Raw genomic sequence first — 11613 nt, 5'->3', positions numbered from 1 at the left:
CCCATAATGTCATGCATACAGCCCATCACTAGCCAGCCACCCTGTGATGTCACAGCCCTATAAATACCCTCCGCCATCTTGGATTCAGACATTTTCCAGTGTACTTAGTGCAGGGAGAGACGTGAACAGGCGCTAGGGAAGGTGGTAGAAAAGACTTGAAAACTTTTATATATTAAATATTTTGCTCAAACGAACTTCAGAGAAAGAGCATTAGAAGTGTAGGGAAAGAATAGGGAGGTGTTTATACAGAGTATTGAAGCAGAACAGGGTTCATTTGGCTTGTTTGCAGCCTCGGTAATAGGAACAATCCTACTACACCTTGCTGCACTGACTGCCATTATACTGCTGCTCATTGCAAGTTTGCAATAGATCGTACCTGAGTAATTCAATTTATTTGGGTCTTACTGCAAGGCACACTGTTCTACATCACTATACAGGCTCTCTGCAGCCAGGAAATAGCTGCTTTTTAACGGGATTCGCCGCAAGTTAATTTGGATCAAATCGTGTTGAAAAATTCAGCGAACTGATCGAAACGAATTTTTGAAAAATTCGCTCATCTCTAATTTTGAATATGTTAAAATAAATACAGACTAATTACATTATATTAGAACAGTACATACTTTGTTTTTGATATGTAGTTTTTCTAGTAGTTGTATGGTAGTACTATATCATGATAATACATAATGTCATAGTACAGAGATGATCGTAAACATGGTGATATAACAGTACAGCCATAATAAACAGTAATGTTACAGTACAGGGATAATACACAGAGTGATGTCACAGTACAGAGATAACACACAGTGATGTCACAGTACAGGGGTAATGTACACAGTGATGTCACAGTACAGGAATAATATACACAGTGATGTCACAGTACAGGGGTAATCTACTCAGTGATGTCACAGTACAGAGATAATACACACAGTGATGTCACAGTACAGGGATAATACACACAGTGATGTCACAGTACAGGGATAATATACACAGTGATGTCACAGTACAGGGATAATACACACAGTGATGTCACAGTACAGGGATAATACACACAGTGATGTCACAGTACAGGGGTAATCTACTCAGTGATGTCACAGTACAGAGATAATACACACAGTGATGTCACAGTACAGAGATAATACACACAGTGATGTCACAGTACAGGGATAATACACACAGTGATGTCACAGTACAGGGATAATACACACAGTGATGTCACAGTACAGGGGTAATATACACAGTGATGTTACAGTACAGGGATAATACACACAGTGATGTCACAGTACAGGGATAATACACACAGTGATGTCACAGTACAGGGATAATACACACAGTGATGTCACAGTACAGGGATAATGTACACAGTGATGTCACAGTACAGGGATAATGCACACAGTGATGTCACAGTACCGGGATAATACACACAGTGATGTCACAGTACAGGGATAATACACACAGTGATGTCACAGTACAGGGATAATACACACAGTGATGTCACAGTACAGGATAATACACACAGTGATGTCACAGTACAGGGATAATGTACACAGTGATGTCACAGTACAGGGATAATATACACAGTGATGTCACAGTATAGGAATAATACACACAGTGATGTCACAATATACAGAGATAATACACACAGCGATGTCACAGTACAGGGATAATGTTTGCATTTCTGTAGAATTAAGCAAATTGAATGAAATTTGTCTCGAAGTCCACAGTCTTGTTTTGGGCCAAACTTGTTTGGTAGGAACCAAATCCGCTATTATTATAGTCTGGGACCACAGAGTATAATGAACAGAGGCACTGGTGAGTACATATGCATATCAAACAGACATACTCACCTCTCCTAGGCTCTGCCAGAGCGTTCATTGTGGATCCTCTTTCTCTTCAAGGCTCTTCTGGCCACTGAATTACATCAACACTTAGACACAAACATCATGACGACGTCACATCCCACGTGACTGCTCAGGCCCAATTACAGGCCACTGATGCCATTCAGGAGGCCAGAAGAGGACTTGAGACCTGTACTGGTCGCCGAAATGGAGCCCAGGAGAGGTGAGTATGTCTGCTTATTATGTTTCTGCACCTGCCCTGTGCTTATGATTCTCTGGGCTCTAGGGATACCCCAGAGAACAATAGTGGTTATTATAGTGGTCTGTAGTAGAGGTGTTAAACCCCCCCCACCTATATTAAATTGAAGAAGGACCTTATGTATTGTACCTTAGATAACCCCTTGAAGTATGACACATTAATACATTCTCCAGAATGATATAAATAGTATCAATTTCACGTTTCCTGACAGTACACAATCTGACTATACAGGGTTATACAGGGTTTTCAATGAGTTGCTTCATCCTGTGGCAGCTTTATAGTCCTGCATATAAAAAGCAAACATAGCAACCATTGTGTATTCACTGTGGACAGTTCAAAGTAGCTTGCGCCTGCCGTACAGGTGAATAGAGCTTGTATTCATGCCTGTGTGACAAGGACATCTCATTTGCCTTTAGTTATTTGCATGGCACTTCCCAGATGCCAAATGGCTTGACATGGTATCATATTTTGGAAGAATACTGTTGAATAATAAAGATAGTGGGATTCTGGAGAATATTGTTAATGTAAAGGGCTTTCCTGTCTTGTAGCCACAATATTGCAAAGCGTCTTTTAACTACTTCACAATCATCATATTTTTGCCCATTTTTACCAGTTATCAGATAGAAATCCATGTAAAAGACAGACAAAAAGAAAAGAAGTCCATAGCACCATTATTAAATTCCCGGGTTCATCATTTCCTTAGGATAAGTCATCAATGTATGAATGATGGGTGTCTGAGACGTCTAGTGGTAGGAACTAAGGGGGAGTCCCAGCTCCTGGTGAGCCAAAGCCTCCCTCTTAGAGTGTATGACATGGTGTGTGTGGGTTGCAGCAAATGAGACTTAATATGGTTAGTCTGCAATACCAAGCAGAGTAACGCTAGTATAGGTGCCAGTCTGCCACAGTCTGCCATTACTGCTGCCCAGTAATTCTGCTTACCAATCGGGGTCTTGTGGGTTGGTCCCCATCACTATAATATCCCAGAAAACTAAGTTGGCGAATGGGACTTAGTGGAGGAATATGGGCACAGCCAGACTAGTGTAGATACCATGGTGCTGTACATACTAGTGTAGATACCAGGGTGCTGTAGATACTAGTGTAGATACCAGGGTCCTGAAGATACTAGTGTGGATACCAGGGTGCTGTAGATACTAGTGTAGATACCAGAGTGCTGTAGATACTAGTGTAGATACCAGGGTGCTGTAGATACTAGTGTAGATACCAGGGTGCTGTAGATACTAGTGTAGATACCAGAGTTCTGTAGATACTAGTGTAGATACCAGGGTGCTGTAGATACTAGTGTAGATAGCAGGGTGGTGTAGATACTAGTGTAGATACCAGGGTGCTGTAGATACTAGTGTAGATACCAGAGTGCTGTAGATACTAGTGTAGATACCAGGTTGCTGTAGATACTAGTGTAGATACCAGGGTGCTGTAGATACTAGTGTAGATAGCAGGGTGGTGTAGATACTAGTGTAGATACCAGGGTGCTGTAGATACTAGTGTAGATACCAGGGTGCTGTAGATACTAGTGTAGATACCAGAGTGCTGTAGATACTAGTGTAGATACCAGGTTGCTGTAGATACTAGTGTAGATAGCAGGGTGGTGTAGATACTAGTGTAGATACCAGGGTGGTGTAGATACTAGTGTAGATACCAGGGTGCTGTAGATAGTAGTGTAGATACCAGGGTGCTGTAGTTAGTAGTGTAGATACCAGGGTGCTGTAGATAGTAGTGTAGATACCAGGGTGCTGTAGATACTAGTGTAGATACCAGGGTGCTGTAGATACTAGTGTAGATACCAGAGTGCTGTAGATACTAGTGTAGATACCAGGTTGCTGTAGATACTAGTGTAGATACCAGGGTGCTGTAGATACTAGTGTAGATACCAGGGTGCTGTAGATAGTAGTGTAGATACCAGGGTGCTGTAGATAGTAGTGTAGATACCAGGGTGCTGTAGATACTAGTGTAGATACCAGGGTGCTGTAGATACTAGTGTAGATACCAGAGTGCTGTAGATACTAGTGTAGATACCAGGGTGCTGTAGATACTAGTGCAGATAGCAGGGTGGTGTAGATACTAGTGTAGATACCAGGGTCCTGTAGATACTAGTGTAGATACCAGGTTGCTGTAGATACTAGTGTAGATACCAGGGTGCTGTAGATACTAGTGTAGATACCAGGTTGCTGTAGATACTAGTGTAGATAGCAGGGTGCTGTAGATACTAGTGTAGATACCAGGGTGCTGTAGATAGTAGTGTAGATACCAGGGTGCTGCAGTTAGTAGTGTAGATACCAGGGTGCTGTAGATACTAGTGTAGATACCAGGGTGCTGTAGATACTAGTGTAGATACCAGGTTGCTGTAGATACTAGTGTAGATAGCAGGGTGGTGTAGATACTAGTGTAGATACCAGGGTGCTGTAGATAGTAGTGTAGATACCAGGGTGCTGTAGTTAGTAGTGTAGATACCAGGGTGCTGTAGATAGTAGTGTAGATACCAGGGTGCTGTAGATACTAGTGTAGATACCAGGGTGCTGTAGATACTAGTGTAGATACCAGAGTGCTGTAGATACTAGTGTAGATACCAGGTTGCTGTAGATACTAGTGTAGATACCAGGGTGCTGTAGATACTAGTGTAGATACCAGGGTGCTGTAGATAGTAGTGTAGATACCAGGGTGCTGTAGATAGTAGTGTAGATACCAGGGTGCTGTAGATACTAGTGTAGATACCAGGGTGCTGTAGATACTAGTGTAGATACCAGAGTGCTGTAGATACTAGTGTAGATACCAGGGTGCTGTAGATACTAGTGCAGATAGCAGGGTGGTGTAGATACTAGTGTAGATACCAGGGTCCTGTAGATACTAGTGTAGATACCAGGTTGCTGTAGATACTAGTGTAGATACCAGGGTGCTGTAGATACTAGTGTAGATACCAGAGTGCTGTAGATACTAGTGTAGATACCAGGTTGCTGTAGATACTAGTGTAGATAGCAGGGTGCTGTAGATACTAGTGTAGATACCAGGGTGCTGTAGATAGTAGTGTAGATACCAGGGTGCTGTAGTTAGTAGTGTAGATACCAGGGTGCTGTAGATACTAGTGTAGATACCAGGGTGCTGTAGATACTAGTGTAGATACCAGGTTGCTGTAGATACTAGTGTAGATAGCAGGGTGGTGTAGATACTAGTGTAGATACCAGGGTGCTGTAGATAGTAGTGCAGATACCAGGGTGCTGTAGTTAGTAGTGTAGATACCAGGGTGCTGTAGATAGTAGTGTAGATACCAGGGTGCTGTAGATACTAGTGTAGATACCAGGGTGCTGTAGATACTAGTGTAGATACCAGGGTGCTGTAGATACTAGTGTAGATACCAGGGTGCTGTAGATACTAGTGTAGATACCAGAGTGCTGTAGATACTAGTGTAGATACCAGGGTGCTGTAGATACTAGTGTAGATAGCAGGGTGGTGTAGATACTAGTGTAGATACCAGGGTGCTGTAGATACTAGTGTAGATACCAGAGTGCTGTAGATACTAGTGTAGATACCAGGTTGCTGTAGATACTAGTGTAGATAGCAGGGTGGTGTAGATACTAGTGTAGATACCAGGGTGGTGTAGATACTAGTGTAGATACCAGGGTGCTGTAGATAGTAGTGTAGATACCAGGGTGCTGTAGTTAGTAGTGTAGATACCAGGGTGCTGTAGATAGTAGTGTAGATACCAGGGTGCTGTAGATACTAGTGTAGATACCAGGGTGCTGCAGATACTAGTGTAGATACCAGAGTGCTGTAGATACTAGTGTAGATACCAGGTTGATGTAGATACTAGTGTAGATACCAGGGTGCTGTAGATACTAGTGTAGATACCAGGGTGCTGTAGATAGTAGTGTAGATACCAGGGTGCTGTAGATAGTAGTGTAGATACCAGGGTGCTGTAGATACTAGTGTAGATACCAGGGTGCTGTAGATACTAGTGTAGATACCAGAGTGCTGTAGATACTAGTGTAGATACCAGGGTGCTGTAGATACTAGTGCAGATAGCAGGGTGGTGTAGATACTAGTGTAGATACCAGGGTCCTGTAGATACTAGTGTAGATACCAGGTTGCTGTAGATACTAGTGTAGATACCAGGGTGCTGTAGATACTAGTGTAGATACCAGAGTGCTGTAGATACTAGTGTAGATACCAGGGTGCTGTAGATACTAGTGTAGATACCAGGGTGCTGTAGATACTAGTGTAGATACCAGAGTTCTGTAGATACTAGTGTAGATACCAGGGTGCTGTAGATACTAGTGTAGATAGCAGGGTGGTGTAGATACTAGTGTAGATACCAGGGTGCTGTAGATACTAGTGTAGATACCAGAGTGCTGTAGATACTAGTGTAGATACCAGGTTGCTGTAGATACTAGTGTAGATACCAGGGTGCTGTAGATACTAGTGTAGATAGCAGGGTGGTGTAGATACTAGTGTAGATACCAGGGTGCTGTAGATACTAGTGTAGATACCAGGGTGCTGTAGATACTAGTGTAGATACCAGAGTGCTGTAGATACTAGTGTAGATACCAGGTTGCTGTAGATACTAGTGTAGATAGCAGGGTGGTGTAGATACTAGTGTAGATACCAGGGTGGTGTAGATACTAGTGTAGATACCAGGGTGCTGTAGATAGTAGTGTAGATACCAGGGTGCTGTAGTTAGTAGTGTAGATACCAGGGTGCTGTAGATAGTAGTGTAGATACCAGGGTGCTGTAGATACTAGTGTAGATACCAGGGTGCTGTAGATACTAGTGTAGATACCAGAGTGCTGTAGATACTAGTGTAGATACCAGGTTGCTGTAGATACTAGTGTAGATACCAGGGTGCTGTAGATACTAGTGTAGATACCAGGGTGCTGTAGATAGTAGTGTAGATACCAGGGTGCTGTAGATAGTAGTGTAGATACCAGGGTGCTGTAGATACTAGTGTAGATACCAGGGTGCTGTAGATACTAGTGTAGATACCAGAGTGCTGTAGATACTAGTGTAGATACCAGGGTGCTGTAGATACTAGTGCAGATAGCAGGGTGGTGTAGATACTAGTGTAGATACCAGGGTCCTGTAGATACTAGTGTAGATACCAGGTTGCTGTAGATACTAGTGTAGATACCAGGGTGCTGTAGATACTAGTGTAGATACCAGAGTGCTGTAGATACTAGTGTAGATACCAGGTTGCTGTAGATACTAGTGTAGATAGCAGGGTGCTGTAGATACTAGTGTAGATACCAGGGTGCTGTAGATAGTAGTGTAGATACCAGGGTGCTGTAGTTAGTAGTGTAGATACCAGGGTGCTGTAGATACTAGTGTAGATACCAGGGTGCTGTAGATACTAGTGTAGATACCAGGTTGCTGTAGATACTAGTGTAGATAGCAGGGTGGTGTAGATACTAGTGTAGATACCAGGGTGCTGTAGATAGTAGTGTAGATACCAGGGTGCTGTAGTTAGTAGTGTAGATACCAGGGTGCTGTAGATAGTAGTGTAGATACCAGGGTGCTGTAGATACTAGTGTAGATACCAGGGTGCTGTAGATACTAGTGTAGATACCAGAGTGCTGTAGATACTAGTGTAGATACCAGGTTGCTGTAGATACTAGTGTAGATACCAGGGTGCTGTAGATACTAGTGTAGATACCAGGGTGCTGTAGATAGTAGTGTAGATACCAGGGTGCTGTAGATAGTAGTGTAGATACCAGGGTGCTGTAGATAGTAGTGTAGATACCAGGGTGCTGTAGATACTAGTGTAGATACCAGAGTGCTGTAGATACTAGTGTAGATACCAGGGTGCTGTAGATACTAGTGCAGATAGCAGGGTGGTGTAGATACTAGTGTAGATACCAGGGTCCTGTAGATACTAGTGTAGATACCAGGTTGCTGTAGATACTAGTGTAGATACCAGGGTGCTGTAGATACTAGTGTAGATACCAGAGTGCTGTAGATACTAGTGTAGATACCAGGTTGCTGTAGATACTAGTGTAGATAGCAGGGTGCTGTAGATACTAGTGTAGATACCAGGGTGCTGTAGATAGTAGTGTAGATACCAGGGTGCTGTAGTTAGTAGTGTAGATACCAGGGTGCTGTAGATACTAGTGTAGATACCAGGGTGCTGTAGATACTAGTGTAGATACCAGGTTGCTGTAGATACTAGTGTAGATAGCAGGGTGGTGTAGATACTAGTGTAGATACCAGGGTGCTGTAGATAGTAGTGCAGATACCAGGGTGCTGTAGTTAGTAGTGTAGATACCAGGGTGCTGTAGATAGTAGTGTAGATACCAGGGTGCTGTAGATACTAGTGTAGATACCAGGGTGCTGTAGATACTAGTGTAGATACCAGGGTGCTGTAGATACTAGTGTAGATACCAGGGTGCTGTAGATACTAGTGTAGATACCAGAGTGCTGTAGATACTAGTGTAGATACCAGGGTGCTGTAGATACTAGTGTAGATAGCAGGGTGGTGTAGATACTAGTGTAGATACCAGGGTGCTGTAGATACTAGTGTAGATACCAGAGTGCTGTAGATACTAGTGTAGATACCAGGTTGCTGTAGATACTAGTGTAGATAGCAGGGTGGTGTAGATACTAGTGTAGATACCAGGGTGGTGTAGATACTAGTGTAGATACCAGGGTGCTGTAGATAGTAGTGTAGATACCAGGGTGCTGTAGTTAGTAGTGTAGATACCAGGGTGCTGTAGATAGTAGTGTAGATACCAGGGTGCTGTAGATACTAGTGTAGATACCAGGGTGCTGCAGATACTAGTGTAGATACCAGAGTGCTGTAGATACTAGTGTAGATACCAGGTTGATGTAGATACTAGTGTAGATACCAGGGTGCTGTAGATACTAGTGTAGATACCAGGGTGCTGTAGATAGTAGTGTAGATACCAGGGTGCTGTAGATAGTAGTGTAGATACCAGGGTGCTGTAGATACTAGTGTAGATACCAGGGTGCTGTAGATACTAGTGTAGATACCAGAGTGCTGTAGATACTAGTGTAGATACCAGGGTGCTGTAGATACTAGTGCAGATAGCAGGGTGGTGTAGATACTAGTGTAGATACCAGGGTCCTGTAGATACTAGTGTAGATACCAGGTTGCTGTAGATACTAGTGTAGATACCAGGGTGCTGTAGATACTAGTGTAGATACCAGAGTGCTGTAGATACTAGTGTAGATACCAGGTTGCTGTAGATACTAGTGTAGATACCAGGGTGCTGTAGATAGTAGTGTAGATACCAGGGTGCTGTAGTTAGTAGTGTAGATACCAGGGTGCTGTAGATACTAGTGTAGATACCAGGGTGCTGTAGATAGTAGTGTAGATACCAGGGTGCTGTAGATACTAGTGTAGACATACCTCACAACCGTCCCGATTTCCGCGGGACAGTCACGATTTGGGTGACATGTCCCGCGGTCCCGGTTGGAGGGAGGTATGTCCCGATTTCAACTCAGATCTGCGTCCAGAGGACGCAGATCTGAGTTGAACACATATGCGGTTGAGGGAAGGAGCTGACACGTCAGCTCCTCGCTTCGCCGCTGCGCGCCTCTCTCGCTGACACATATGCGGCTGAAGCGAGGAGCTGACCTGTGTGAGCTCCTCGCTTCGCCACTGCCGCCGGCTACTGGCTTGCAGACGCGATGTGTCACATGACACATCACGTGTCACATCGCATCTGCAAGCCAGTAGCCGACGGCAGCGGCGAAGCGAGGAGCTCACACAGGTCAGCTCCTCGCTTCAGCCGCATATGTGTCAGCGAGAGAGGCGCGCAGCGGCGAAGTGAGGAGCTGACATGTGTCAGCTCCTTCCTTCAACCGCATATGTGTCAGCAAGAGAGGCACGCAGAGAGCGGCGAGGGAGCGGAGGAGAAGGTAAGTGTAATGTGGAGGTGGAACGTGAAACTGGGGGCAGATTAAGGAGAGGACGGCATGACACTGGGGGCAGAGATGTGGAGACATGAATCTGGGGTAGAGATGGGGGGACATGAATCTGGGGGCAGAGATGGAGGGGACATGAATCTGGGGGCAGAGATGTGGAGACATGAATCTGGGGGCAGAGATGGAGGGACATGAATCTGGGGTAGAGATGGAGGGGACATGAATCTGGGGGCAGAGATGTGGAGACATGAATCTGGGGGCAGAGATGGGGGGACATGAATCTGGGGGCAGAGATGTGGAGACATGAATCTGGGGGCAGAGATGGAGGGACATGAATCTGGGGTAGAGATGGAGGGGACATGAATCTGGGGGCAGAGATGGGGGACATGAATCTGGGGGCAGAGATGGAGGGACATGAATCTGGGGGCAGAGATGGAGGGGACATGAATCTGGGGGCAGAGATGGAGGGGACATGAAACTGGGGGCAGAGATGGAGGGGACATTAATCTGGGGGCAGAGATGGAGGGGACATTAATCTGGGGGCAGAGATGGAGGGGACATGAAACTGGGGGCAGAGATGGAGGGGACATTAATCTGGGGGCAGAGATGGAAGGGGGACATGAAACTGGTGGCAGATGAAGGGTGTATATGAAACTGGGGGAGAGATAGAGGGGGGACATATAATTTACGGGTGACTGTAGGAGGATTATACTGTGTGCGGGCACATGAAAAATTAACGAGTGGGCGGAGCCAACACAAAAGTGGGTGGGGCTAAATTTGCACATTTTGTCCCTCTTTCGGTTCTTCAAAAGTTGGGAGGTATGGTGTAGATACCAGGGTGCTGTAGATACTAGTGTAGATACCAGGGTGCTGTAGATAGTAGTGTAGATACCAGGTTGCTGTAGATACTAGTGCAGATAGCAGGGTGGTGTAGATACTAGTGTAGATACCAGGGTCCTGTAGATACTAGTGTAGATACCAGGGTCCTGTAGATACTAGTGTAGATACCAGGGTGCTGTAGATACTAGTGTAGATACCAGGGTCCTGTAGATACTAGTGTAGATACCAGGGTGCTGTAGATACTAGTGTAGATAGCAGGATGCTGTAGATAGTAGTGTAGATACGAGGGTGCTGTAGATAGTAGTGTAGATACGAGGGTGCTGTAGATAGTAGTGTAGATACGAGGGTGCTGTAGATACTAGTGTAGATACCAGGGTGCTGTAGATACTAGTTTAGATAGCAGGGTGCTGTAGACAGTAGTGTAGATACGAGGGTGCTGTAGATAGTGTAGATACGAGGGTGCTGTAGATACTAGTGTAGATACCAGGTTGCTGTAGATGCTAGTGTAGATACCAGGGTGCTGTAGATACTAGTGTAGATAGCAGGGTGCTGTAGATACAGTGTAATATAGTATGTGAACATAAATTCATAACAGTCGTGAAGCCATGTCATTTATTGGGATATAAAGTAGCCTATATTTTAATCGAGGTTACAATCTATCTATGTGCCAAATTTCATTCAAGTTCGTTCAGCTTTTTTTGCGTGATTGAGGAACAAACACACAAACACACAAATTTATAAATTTTCACATTTATAATATTAGTAGAATTAGTAGGATTGACTTCATCT

The sequence above is a fragment of the Leptodactylus fuscus genome, chromosome 6, assembly GCF_031893055.1.
Source record: "Leptodactylus fuscus isolate aLepFus1 chromosome 6, aLepFus1.hap2, whole genome shotgun sequence".
In the NCBI taxonomy this organism is placed as follows: Eukaryota; Metazoa; Chordata; class Amphibia; order Anura; family Leptodactylidae; genus Leptodactylus; species Leptodactylus fuscus.
Note: the sequence above shows the minus strand (reverse complement) of the source record.